A 13,140-nucleotide genomic window follows, 5' to 3' on the forward strand; every position below is an offset into this window, starting at 1 on the left:
TTCTTCGAATTTAGTGCCAGTCTCCCTCATTTGCATCTCTCCATGCATTCCCTGAGTGCTATTATATGCTTGTCTTCCAAGCTGAATATTGACGAGTCATCGAGAAATGCCTTAAAGTTCTCGATTGACATCTTATCAAATATGTGCAAGATAATTCTCTAAAATGTGGTGGGGGCATTACACAATCCGAACGACATTCTGTTATAGGCATATACTCCGTCTTCCATGATGAACGTTGTTTTCAGTCTATCTTCTTCGACGATGGATATCTAGTTGTATCCAAAGAATCCAGCCATAAATGAATAGATTTCGTGCCTCGCGACCTCCTCCAAAATACTATTAGTGAATAGTATTGGGAATGGATCCTTGATTGTTACTGCATTCAGACACCAAAAATCTACACATATTCTTATCTGAGTGGTGTCCTTCAGAGATATTACAATCGGAGATAACCACTCACTCATCTGCACCCGAATAATAATTCCTGCTTCCAACATTCAATTGATTTCATCTGTGACCCGTGTAGCATAGTTTTTGTTCATCTTGTACGACCGCTTCTGTACAGGTACTGCACCTTCTACCAGAGGTATCCAATGGACACATAACTACGACGATACTCCTTTTAAATCCATGCACATCCACACGAATACATCCTTATACTCCATAAATATTTTGAATGGTGCGGCTTTTAGGACTGGGTTCCAGTCATCTCCCACAAAGATATTTTTTAGATTGGCTTCGTCTCCTAAGTTCATCGTCTTTACAGTAGGCTCTTTGTACTTTATGGGTTTGTCTTCACTAAACGCATGCGCAAGTGTTTCATCCATCTACACTTCTCCCTCCTTTACTTTGCTATACTCCTTCAAAAACTCATTCCCTTCTTTTCCCTCTTCGACTCCTAACATGTTGCAGCTCGAAAAGAGCTTGTAGTCCTCCATCTGCGAATGGAGTAAGCCATTCACCGAGTCTAGGTCGTCATCATTCAACCCTCCTTCTAATCTCAATACTCCTCCTTTAGGTTCCATTCTCTTCTTCTCCTTGTCGTCACTGCCGCCTTCACCTTTGGAATCTGATGATGCTGCCTCCTCACCTACCATCTGTGTGTGCAGGTCGATTATAAATCTTTGGCCTTCGCCTTCCATGGATAGGGTATTCCGTTTCCATTCATGTTTCACCTTCGCCTATACAAGCTAGCCTCATTCGAGAATGGCGTCGTACCCTTCTTTTTAATAGTATGACAACGAAATCCAATAAGAATGGCTGCGTTCTGATGGTTATAGGCTTCGCCATCAAGGTCCCTAAGGGCTTGATTCTGTGTTGATTGACAGTAAGTAGTTGAAATGTAGGTGGTTACAACGTAGGTTGTCCCAACTTTTTCCATACATCCTCTAGTAGTACGTTTACTCCTGACCCTTCGTTGACAATTGTGTCCGTGAGTATGGTTCCCAAAATACCCATCTCTACTACTTCCAGATGTCTTCCGTAGTGAGTGCTAGTAGCATTTGGTCTATTGTAGTCGCTTTGCTGCCATCCTTTCTTGTCACTTATGTTGCTTTCGGGAGTGGTGTCATGTTTAGTATCACCGTTTTCAATTGAGGCATTGTAAGAAGGTCATTTAATTTCATCGAAACTTCCATTTGCATTGCCTGCCTTATAATATTTTGTTCTGCCAGGTTCCTCTTCGAGGTGCCGGTAGTGTCTTTTGTTTGTACTTTTTCAGCTTCCATTTGTTTTTCCAATTCTGTTCATGCTTGCTGCAACCTCTTCTTTTCTTCCTCTGCATTTGGATATATTGCCTTCTTTGCTTGCTCGCGAGTGATGGCTAACATCTCATCATAACACGTTTCAATGCTTAGTAAGTTCACCCCTTGCTTAGGGCATTTCAAATTCTCGTGGTCTCTCGGATCACGCCATCTACATAACAACTGTGGCATTTCCTTCATGGTGTAGTCTCTGGCGAAGTGCCCGCAGAGGTTGCATGCACGACATTGTATCATTGGCCATCCACTAGTGTTGTATTGTATCCGACTTCGGCCCCCATTATTGTTGTTATTATTATTACCACCTTGTCCGCACCGGTTATTGTTACGATATCCTCCTGAGGTTGTGTCGTTGTTCGTCTTCGTTCCTGCTTCTTCGGTGGACATTTCTTGTGTTAGTAATATTTGCCGATGTCCCTTCATTTTCATGTCGAACGAAGATTCCTTGGTGGAATGTCTCTCAATTTGGTAGATATCGCAAAATTGCTTCTTCGGGCAGGAGCCCTTCGTGTGGCCTTCCTTCTTACACTTCGTACACCACAATTCCCCTTTCATTGAGTCCAGATTCCTTTTCGGCTTTTAAAACTCCTTCATCATTTGTAGCATATCCTTCTACAATGCTCGTACTTTCTTGCTTGACTCTTCGTCGCTGCTACTACTTCCGGAAGACGAATCTTCTGAGTCTGACGATTTGTTTTTCTTCTTCTTGCTTGTTTTCTGCTTGCTCTCCAGATCCATTGCCCGATTATATGCATCTATCTACGATGTTGGAGGTACGCTTTTCATTTTATTTTTCAGCGCTGGTCTTAGTCCTTTTACAAACCAACATTTTTTCAATCCGTTAACCGGTTGGCTTTCCATCTTCCCTACCAACTCTTTCAGCCTTTATACACGGATCGTTTCATTCTTTCCTTGTTTCGTACTGTATATCTCTGCTACAATTTCGTTGTCGTCCCTTAGCAGTCGGAACTCTGCTATGAACTCCTTCCTGACTTCTGCCCATGTAGTTAATTTCTGTGGATTGACATCCAAAAACTAATCAATTGCTACATCCCGTAGGGTCGTTGGAAACTATCAAATCCAATCATTCTGGTCTGTTACACCGTTTGCCGTCCATATTGTTTCACATGTCTTACAGTGTCTGATTGGATCTGTTGTCCCATCACCATTAAACTTCAACAATTTCTCCTTCGGTCCTGCCATTGTTACTTTTTTATGATTCTATGGTACTTGTTGTGTACCCGCATTGTTTTAAGCATCTGCGTTGTTCTGCACAACCGCATTGTTCTGAGCACCTACGTTGTTTTGCACACCTGCGCTGTTCTAAGCACCCACGTCGTTCTGCACACCCGCGCTGTTCTAAGTACCTGCATTGTTTTGCACAACCGTGCTGTTGCGGACAAGCACCTTACTGTGGACAATCTCGTTACCTGGTGTGAAGGGTTCTTCTTCAAGTGAAGTTGTTTGATTCTCTGCTTGTATCCGTTTGTTGAGTGTATCAGAAACGAAGAGTTCACTCCACGCTCATGCTCCTTCGGCACTTTGAGCCGTGCTACTTCCCTTCCGTTCGGATTCTCTACCCTCGGCGTATACAAGTTAAGAAACTCCTCCCTTGTCTCTTCCACCAAATTCAATCGTTGTCAAGTTTCTTTGAGCAATTCCTCGGCATTGCTTAGTCTACTAGGTGAATGTACTCTCTCCATCTGTGCTCCTTTACCCCCTTGATGTCCATCAATGAACTGTTGAAACTTTTGTCTGTGCTCCGCCTTTTGTGCTAAAATCAAAACTTCCCGTCCTATGTGTATCTCATCTTTATCTTTTATCTTATTCCTATCTTTATTAAGTAGATTCGACATTAATCTTCATAACACTTCCTTGTTCCAGAGTCAACTGGCAACGACGCCAAATGTTTACTGTATAGGGTAAACAAATACTTATCGCATGTAGTACAGTAAGATATAACACAAAACAGATGCTTTATTCATATACGCAATATAGACTCCAAGTATAATGCTTACAATGACAATTATGATGATCCAATAGTCCCTTCGGATGATTTACATATACCTTCCCAAAGTGGTGACTCAACCGTCACGCACCCTTTCGGATACAATTCTACCCGTCGGCTACAAAATAGAATTTACCGACAACAAATGTTTAATTGGGGATTAGGTCTCCTATTTGTGACCTCACTAGTTCATAGCTCCGGATCAAAAGTGTTTACCTAGAGTTGGATCATTTTTGAGATTGCATATGGCTATAAATCTGTTACTATAAAAATAGACATCCTTTATACATAAGAAATTGTCAGGCCCACAAATTGTATGGGTTATATGGTAACTTATGGAGCAAACAAATTGAGTCCACCGGAAATGAATAGATAGGGTCTCAATCGAACATACTTCCATTTATTAGAATGACTGAAAATGGAAAGCTCAAAGAACATAAACAAAGAACAAACCATTCTTTGCTTGGCCTGATTAAAATGGAGAAAAATCTGCGGAAGTTGGAAAATTCCATCACAAGGAAAGACAACTCTATTCTTGCTTTAGAAATGATCAGTGCAGTGTCTAATGGGACAGCTCTCTTGCAATATGTCCCTGTTTTCCTTGATAAGCATAAACCTGAGCCGCTCAAAGCTTTCTTGGAAGTTGCAGAACAGCCCTTGCATAGAGGTTTGCAAGAGTATATATAACCTCAGCACATCAAGTTTTTTTGGGTGTGTGTGTGTGTGTTGGCAACTTGCTTCAGTTGCTGGATGCTTGGTCTTCCTTGACTACTATGTTCCCCTTCCCATGAGAACTTCTTGTAATGTTCTCAAGAATGTTCCAGTTGGAAATCAAGCTACTCTGCCTGGAAGGGCCGTTCAAGCATAGGGTTGTCAAAATACCTGTTATGAGCAATTTGATCAAACAATTTCTAGACTTGTTTTTGATGTCTTCTTCATGATCATCTATGCTTCTTCAAGATTCAAACATTGACTTTGAATCCCTATATATCAGACATGTCTTGTTTGCTCTAATGGAACCTAGCCATGGTTGTTTCTCTTGTGTATCTGAGAATTATAGTCAGTTTTCACATTTATCTTGGAACACTACTGATCCATTTCAGCTCATATCTTCTTGAAGGGAAGGCTTTTGGTCTCACAAAATCGTAGTTGCTGAGAAGATTACAAATCATTTTCTCTATCCTCTCTCTTGATTATCTTCAACATTGTTGGAAGCATGGCATAAGGATCTCCTGTGCAAAGTTGAGACTAATCTCTGTATTCTGAAAGGCAATAGGATCTTCCAAGTTCATTCCAGTAAGATAGGGAAGCTGTGGTTGTGCACGAGGCACAAGGTTTGCTCAAAGTAAGGTGGCAAGCTCACATTTTTCCCTTAAAGGGGATTTCATCATAGACTGAGTTAGAATACTAGCTAGGTTAGGACCTAAAAAACCACCTTCACATCATCCTCACCTTTTATGAGATGAGAGTGGGCTGACTTTTTATACATAGGCTTTAAACTGCCCCTTTATATATTTTCATATTACCCAAATTAGAGTTTACAATCTTCAAAACATTTAGAAGCAATTAGGTTCTTCAGAGAAATATAAAGGCCCCCACTTTGATTTCTTCCTTTCTTTTAACCCATTTCAATATTTAGAGCTTTCAGGATCCGAAATTTTGGTCTAGTTCAATACAACACTAAATGATTAAATCTAATGTGCCATGACTAACAAAAATCAAGCGATAATGCAAAAGACAAAGAACACCAATACTTCCTCCCCTTTTGATAAAGTAATGGTAACAAGTCAAATAAATTACTACTTATCACACATGTAGAGTACACAACAACAAACACAAAAAGATGTCTGAAAAAATTAGCATCATAAATGTCACAATATATATACAATTGTTCAAAAATGTTTCAAAAAAATTAGGTAGTTATAGTACAAATGTAAGATTCTTTGTATTTGAATCCTTTAGCGATCAATAATCACCATGGGCTAGTTCAATCCACTGTTGAGGGGCTTCTCCTTAAAGCCAATGTATGCACAAACTGCCCTTTCAACACCTTGTTTGTTGATGCTCAAATTCTGTGTTAATATCTAGTTTCAACTCCTCTGCTCTCAAAAAGTGCTGCATATTTGTGGATTCACTAAGACGTGGCATCTTTCTCTGGTACATCTTCCAAGAGAAAACTTATTGTTAATCTTGAGAACGTGCACCTCCCAAAGCAATTGTTTTAACTGCTAATACAAGATTTGAACAAATAAATGGTAGATGCCAGCATTCAACAAATAAACAAGTTGACAATTATTATGCTTTATCAACACGTCATGAAAGATGTCTCAAAACAAAAATTGGATGTAACCACCCACAGTGTGCAGGCTTAGAAAAAACTATGCCCTTGAGATGTACATGCATGGACAATCAACTTGTATTTGCTTTCATATGTCTATCTCCTCAAGCTAGTTAGTCTTTGAGAAGAGAAAACAATGTGTGGAACAAGAGCTTGTGCACTAGACAAACAACCGCATGTTGATTCCCAAAATGCTACTGTCATAGAAGAATCATTAGATATGGCTATTTAAATCACCCAAAATCAAAATGATCGAAGGAAATCGAGAGGGGAAATCTAAAAATGAATAAAATCAGCATGCGGCCTCGGACTACTTGAATTGTTGAACTAGCCGAGATGAGCGGTGAGTGCTGTATATATTGCAAATTAAGGCATTGGTAACTCCTAACTACACAAAATAGGTGGAGTTTTACCTACTTGATTAATGCTAGATTATATGGTTACACCTGCTTAGTTAATGACAATGCAATGGCTATAGGTGGTGGCAAATAAAATCCAAAGGAAAGTGCGAGACTTGGCTACCCAGAAGTGGGTGAGAATAACACATGTAATTGATGGATTATGCTGGAGTAGTACTGGGATGGGTGACCTCCCAGGAAGTCTTGGTGCTTCACCTTTGTGAGCATCACCTATATCCAATGAGTGCTAAGTGTTCTATTTATTCTCATGAGAGATGGATTCGTGTGTGAATCACTACTCATGAAACATGGGTCAATGAGTCTGACTAAAAACTAAACAGTTAAATCCTGATAGCAATATCACAATTTGACTTACTATGGAAATATCTCCTACTTATTAATGATGAGCTTAAGGGGCTTTCTAGTGAATGGTTCATAAGGCACAACACTTGGTGAAGGTTTTGCAAATGGGGTTGCTAGTAGAGTGGGTTTAACCATGGACGAAACTTTGTAGTTAAGCACACTCGAGTTGGAGCAATATTGGGATGGGTGACCTCCTGGAAGTCCCGGTGCTTGATCTTTGTGAGCATCATCCAGATCCAGTGAGTGCTAAGTGTTGCATTTATTCTCATAAGATGGATTTATGTGTGAATCACTACTTGAATGCTTGAATGCCTTGATTGCATGTATGTGACATATGAAAAATAAAGCCTCAAAGTCCCCTTATATACTAGTTTTTGGGCGGGAAAACTATACAAGCCAACTAGAGAGTGAGAGTTAACAATTTGGAACTCTGAGACCTTTTGGGCCTTGAGCCCCGCAATCACTGTGGAAGAGATCGACTTGGGTCGACCTGTTCCCAAAGAGGGGAGCAAACATGCCATAAAAAGCTCAGGAGGAATGCAAAAAGACTCGGGAAGAGGAGGGAGAAAATAGGTGACAGAGGGCATCAAACATAGATCCATCCATGGTCCAGGAAGTCACTCTGAAATAGGTGCTAAATGGTCTTAGAAGACAAGTGCATCCATTTTAAGATGGTACAGTGGGAAATGGTCTTTCTTGGTAGTCAAGTGCCCTATAACTGAAATATCCCTCATTTCTCATTCTTTTTAGGTACTACCACGTGGAGACATCTATTGGCTACTGAGATAGGATAAATGAATCCTTAAGCAGTTATTGAAGCTAATCCTTAGCTATTTCTCGTAGCATTGGGTTTAATCTTATTTGGGGTTATTGCATAGGTATACTCCCCTCTTCTGTATAAATGTGATGTGTACATGTAGCAAGATGAATACCTCCTATATCTTGGTAATCCGAAGTGAAACCTTCCTTGTACATGCACAACACGTCAATCAATTCTTTTGATTGGGATCAATGTTGAGTGTCTTACCAGGCAAAATTTTAGTGGCTTGGGACTAATATGAGTATCTAGAACAAGGATTTGTGAATTGGATGAAGACGATTGACAATTTCTTGATATAAAAATTGGACTATATATACAAACATGTTACAATAATTGATGCAGTGTAATAAAATGTTAACAGAATACGAGTTGCTAACTAATAGAAAATTTCCAAATGGACAATTGTCACTTATGCTAATAGGAAAAATCATTGTTTCAAGAATATTACCAACCAAATAAGGATTTTGCAAAAAATGCTTAGTAATAGTATCAATTGAACTTATGTCAAAATCGCTATCTTGTTCTATTGTCACAATAGGTAAAGAATCCTTAGAATCAGTATAAATCCACAAAGGAATCTCCATGTTTGATAAAGGTTGTGCTCAAGTTACAATGTCAAATCTTTTATGTGCCCCCCATTTGAAATCACCATGTTTCAAGATCTGCATTTAATGTAGGCATTAGTAGCATCTAACCACGGTCTTCCTAGAATTAAAGGGTATCCCCCCAACTTAATTTTTGGTTGCAAATCGTAAAATAAGTTGGATACTCCAAAGACTCAATAGGCATAATAACATCATCAATCAAACCTTCTGGTTTTACAAGGGAGTGATCATCTATTTACTAGACAATTGGAGTAGGTCCAAGTCCTTGCAGGGTCAACCTCTCCTTCGTTTCATTAGTCATTACATTTATAACTTCTCCAAGATCAGTAAGTCTGTTTGGAATAATTAAATTGTCAATTCTTACCTTAATCATTGAACTGTCTAGATCCGCATACTTAGGATTGGAGATTTTTTCTAACACCAAGTCTACAAGTTGTCCAATAAGTTAAATTGTCTTGGGGTCTTTCTTCTTCTGTTTCCAACCATAAAGCTCCTTAATAGATTTAGTATAAACTGGAACATCTTGGGTCGTCTGCAATAATGGATGTTATTAAAATTTCTTAATTCTTCCATAAATCACATGCAGATTGGGGTTTTGCAGGCTTTTGTGGTTGTTCTTGAAGTCTATCTGGAAAGGGAAGCTCTTCACCTACTAGCTCATTAGGTTTTCTGATGAATCATTTAGGGACCATACCTTTCCCAAGTCTAAGTTGAAATCGCTTGACTTCTAGAGCATTTAAAGGGTAAGTGGGGTATTCGACCACTTCATTATTATAAACAAGTTGATTCACCTTATTATTAGGATTAGGTGTCAACTGAGCTAGCATAGGTGTCACCTTAGGTGGTTAAGAACTAGATGGTTGATTAGAAGATGGGGGAACAAATGGTAGTAATTGTTGTATTGGTTGATATAGACTTATTGTGGGGGTGGTGGATATTGTTGTGGAAAAGGTAAAGATGGTTGATACATGGAATACTGTGGTGAATAGGGTGGAGGTGGTGGTGCTCACCACATTTTCCATTGTTGAGGTGTATGTATGTTTTCTTGAGACTATTGAGTATACTATGGAAGTGTTGTTGCCACCCTCCATAATATCTAGCTTGATTTGGGAAGCATTGTATTGTTGAGGTAAAGGATTTCAGTTTGCAGGCATGTGATGGTCTACTGGATGCCCCCCCCCCCCCCGGCTACCATGGTTTCCTAGGGGCTAGGGAGTAAACAGAAATATAAGTGTATCATACTTCAATCATGTCTACAAGAAAAGGCTTCAGAGTAGCTTCTCTACCAGATTCTTCTATTGAAGAGATCTTGGTTTTGCTCTAAAGACGTTCGTCACTAGTCTATTGCTTCCTATAAATGGGATAATTTATAGCCAGGGCCTTTTTGGCTTCATCTTGCTTACTTGTACATAAAGTATCAATTTCTTACCAGCACGACTTAATAAATCAATTTTCAAATCTTCCAACATACCTAGTTCTCGTTTGTGATACCTAATACACTGCCTAAAGAGAGAAACTCACTTGAGGGACATATTAATGAACATTAAAACCTTGAATAGTTCCTGCAAATATAACAAATTTCATCAAAGCTTAATTTAGAGATGTCACCTTTATCAATCAAATTCAAAGCATCCATTGTTTTATATCTAATTCCCTAAGAAATAACATCTAAATAGTATTGAGGGTTAAATCAAGTCACTGAGATCTTTGGAGGCTGAATGCAAAGCATTCCATGAAATCCTCAATGGATTCATCTTCTTTTTGGGTCATATGAAAAATCTTGTCCAAGATTTCCTTCATCTTACAATATTCATGATATTTTGTCAAGAATGCTTCCTCCATTTTTTCCCATGATCTAATGTCTCGTAAACTCATGAATTGTCGTATAGCAACATCTTTTTAGGTAACTGGAAACAACTTTAGCTTATATGTGTCACTTTGGTAGTCATAATTGTGATTGAGAACATCAAATTCAAACAAGAACATGTTAGGATCCTCAATAGTCAAACCTCTAAAAATAATAAAGCAAAGTGTAGTATGTTTTTCATGGGGTTGTGATCTACAGGGTGAGTTATAGGGTTACGATGTTGTACCAAGGCTTATCTTGCCTAGGTCCATTGTGCCCTAAGTTTCCTCCCTAAGGTTTCCTTCACCATGGTTACCTCCATTATTATCTCCCACAGATACTATTTCACGAATGATTTCTAATGCCCAGGGACTATAGGAGACTGAGAATGGTTTTTCATGGAGCTAACTACACTAAGACTCAAAAGAATCAGCAAATTGTTTGGCAAATTCTGGAGAACTAGTGATAGTCGGTGTATTGGATGGAGCTATAATATCTATGTTGATGTTACCCTTTCCCAACTTAGATTGGCTTGGCTTAGTTTTTACTTCCACAATCAATGGAGTTTTCTCTTTTTGTGCTTTTTGTGGATTTGAGATACTTCTTAATTTTTTTTCTTTATAAATATTACTTTACTATCTCAAACTATATTTGTGCACCTTAATGAACTATCATAGCACAAACTAGAGATACTTACCTAAGGAAGGTCGACAATTGCTCATATTTTCTCAGAGGTGCACCGGTCCTGTCTTAACTCATTATGGCTTCACGCCTTCAATTATCTCTCCCCAATAATGACACCAAAAATGTTTGGTAAAACTATGATTTAGATAAACTCTTTATCCAAGCTCAAAGTGGATTAATGTGGACTCCCTCAATTTGTACCTAAAGTTATCAATTCAAGATCATTGACTAATGAAAGGTATAGTGGCTATCTAATCAAAGGATGAAGATAATGAGTGATGATTGTATATAACAATTGAAACACCCCTTAAAACACATGCTTTAGTCTAAGAACTGAGTTGAAACACACTCTCTATTCTAAGGTTCAAATTGAAGAACACAAATGAATGAAATCCTATTTTTAAGACACGTTCTAAACTAATTCACAACTTAGATTGTTCACACTGATTATATTTCCTATTGATTTATACTTGGTATATTGATTTCTAATTCTAAAATTTTCACTCTCTTTATTTAAAAGTGGTTTCGCTTCCTGTCACAATTGTGATAAGAAGTGGAACGGTACGTTCTTCTTACAAACTGGTAAATAAAGAGTAAACAAAAGTTCCAGAATCTAGGAGCAAATGTTCCTATTTACTATTGTGAAGGATAATAGAATCGAGGAATATGCTTACACTCAATAAGTGATTAGACATAAGATGACTTATAAGCCAAAGGATTTTTTTCCCTCAAACCTAAAATTGAAACATACGCAACCATAAAATCAAGCAAAGATCTAAATCAAACATTCATCACAAAATAGGTTGCTTTTGATTCTAAAACCCCTCATATAACAATAAAATGATGATAACTACAAATTGACATGAATCACACTAAACCACTCTTAATGAATGAAACATAAATAAGATATAACAGATCTAAAATGAATGAAACATAAATAAGATATAACAGATCTAAACACTCACCACACGAAGTCATAAAGAAGTCATCTGATAACACGAGCAGTAGACACTTTCTCCTTGTTCATGAGGTAATGTGTTAATACTAACTTTGACTGACTTAAAACACACATAACAGAGTATACAAGAGAATGATTGTCCATCAAACAACAACGTTTTTCATATATCAAAAATAGTATATGAGTATTTATGTTTGAGACCCTAAGAATACATAAACTTGATTCAAAATTGTAAAATTTATGTGCTTACTTTAACTGAAAACAATATATCATAACATAATATGAAAATCATTCAAAATAATGTATCAACCTAAACAAGGTTTCTTTGATTAGGAATGTGCAAAAAAATTCTTTCTTCAGCTCTAAATTATGCAGAGAATATTCAAACAAAACAAAGATATAATAGTTAGCAATGAAAACGAACCTAGAAATTATCTTCATAAATTCATTTGAATGTGCAACATGAATGCATTCGTTTGGGGTAGTTGAATTTCAAATTTGATTCTTGGTGAAAAATATTCAGTCATTTCATACTTAATTTGCAAGGTGCAATTTTTATTGCTTGCAGACAATCGGTCATTCCGTACTTGCATATCCAATTAAATTCTGATATAAGTGTATTTGGGTTTATAATTACTTGTATTGTTTGTTTTTGTGTCTATTGGTGAGACCTACACCAGCTATTGAAAATGCAGGTATTTTTCGCAAATGGAGTTGATGCTTATAAAGTGCAAAAAAAGTTTGGGAGGAAGTGAATATGATAGCAAATTAAAGTTTGTATTTGTTTTTCATATTATCATTTGAGGGACAAATAACTGATCACATGTAATTATAATTTGAGTGCATTTGTACTTTTAAACCACTTGCATAAAGTGATTTTTGTAAGCATGTATGTTTAAAAAAAATGATTAATTGATTTTATTTTTGCAACTAGGATTGTATGTTTATTACATGAGGACTAATAGTGGTTCATTTTTTTTGTTTTTTGTGATCAACTACTTATTCATGAATGAACATGTATTGGGGTCAAACAAATATCCTTTGGGTAAATTAAGTGTCTACTAGGTTATAGAATTATTGGTTCTTGGTGAGTCACTATGGCGAAAAGTGAATGATTATTGGACCCCAACCCACTACTAAAAAGCGAAAAGGAATCCTAAAAATAAAGTGCTTGTTAGAAACAAAATACTGCTTTGGCCACTAAAACATTGAAGTGGTATCCAAGTCATGTTTTTGTAACATAGTTTGCAATGTTTTCTTAGTAGGCATCCAGTATTTGAGAGTTTATGAGATATCTTGATATAAATGTTTGAAATATTGTGAAATCGTCTACAAGTAAATGTGAAAGAGAAATTGTAAG

At 37.4% G+C, this 13,140-nt stretch overlaps 1 protein-coding gene across 3 annotated transcripts in view; it reads left to right on the forward strand.

Moving 5' to 3' along the window:
• LOC149550666 (Pentatricopeptide repeat (PPR) superfamily protein) overlaps positions 1–12,710 on the forward strand; it is a 34,471-nt gene extending 21,761 nt beyond the window's left edge. For 2 of the 3 annotated variants that reach the window (XR_016352551.1, XM_089786220.1), the window contains exon 3: positions 12,461–12,710. The gene's annotated coding sequence lies outside the window, so the exon portion shown is untranslated. The remainder of the gene's footprint in view (positions 1–12,460) is intronic. The other variant, XM_089786219.1, reaches the window with a different exon arrangement.
• Positions 12,711–13,140: the final 430 nt, after the last annotated feature.

The sequence above is a fragment of the Cupressus sempervirens genome, chromosome 6, assembly GCF_028749045.1.
Source record: "Cupressus sempervirens isolate cs-2001-9-10 chromosome 6, ASM2874904v1, whole genome shotgun sequence".
Lineage (NCBI taxonomy): Eukaryota > Viridiplantae > Streptophyta > Pinopsida > Cupressales > Cupressaceae > Cupressus > Cupressus sempervirens.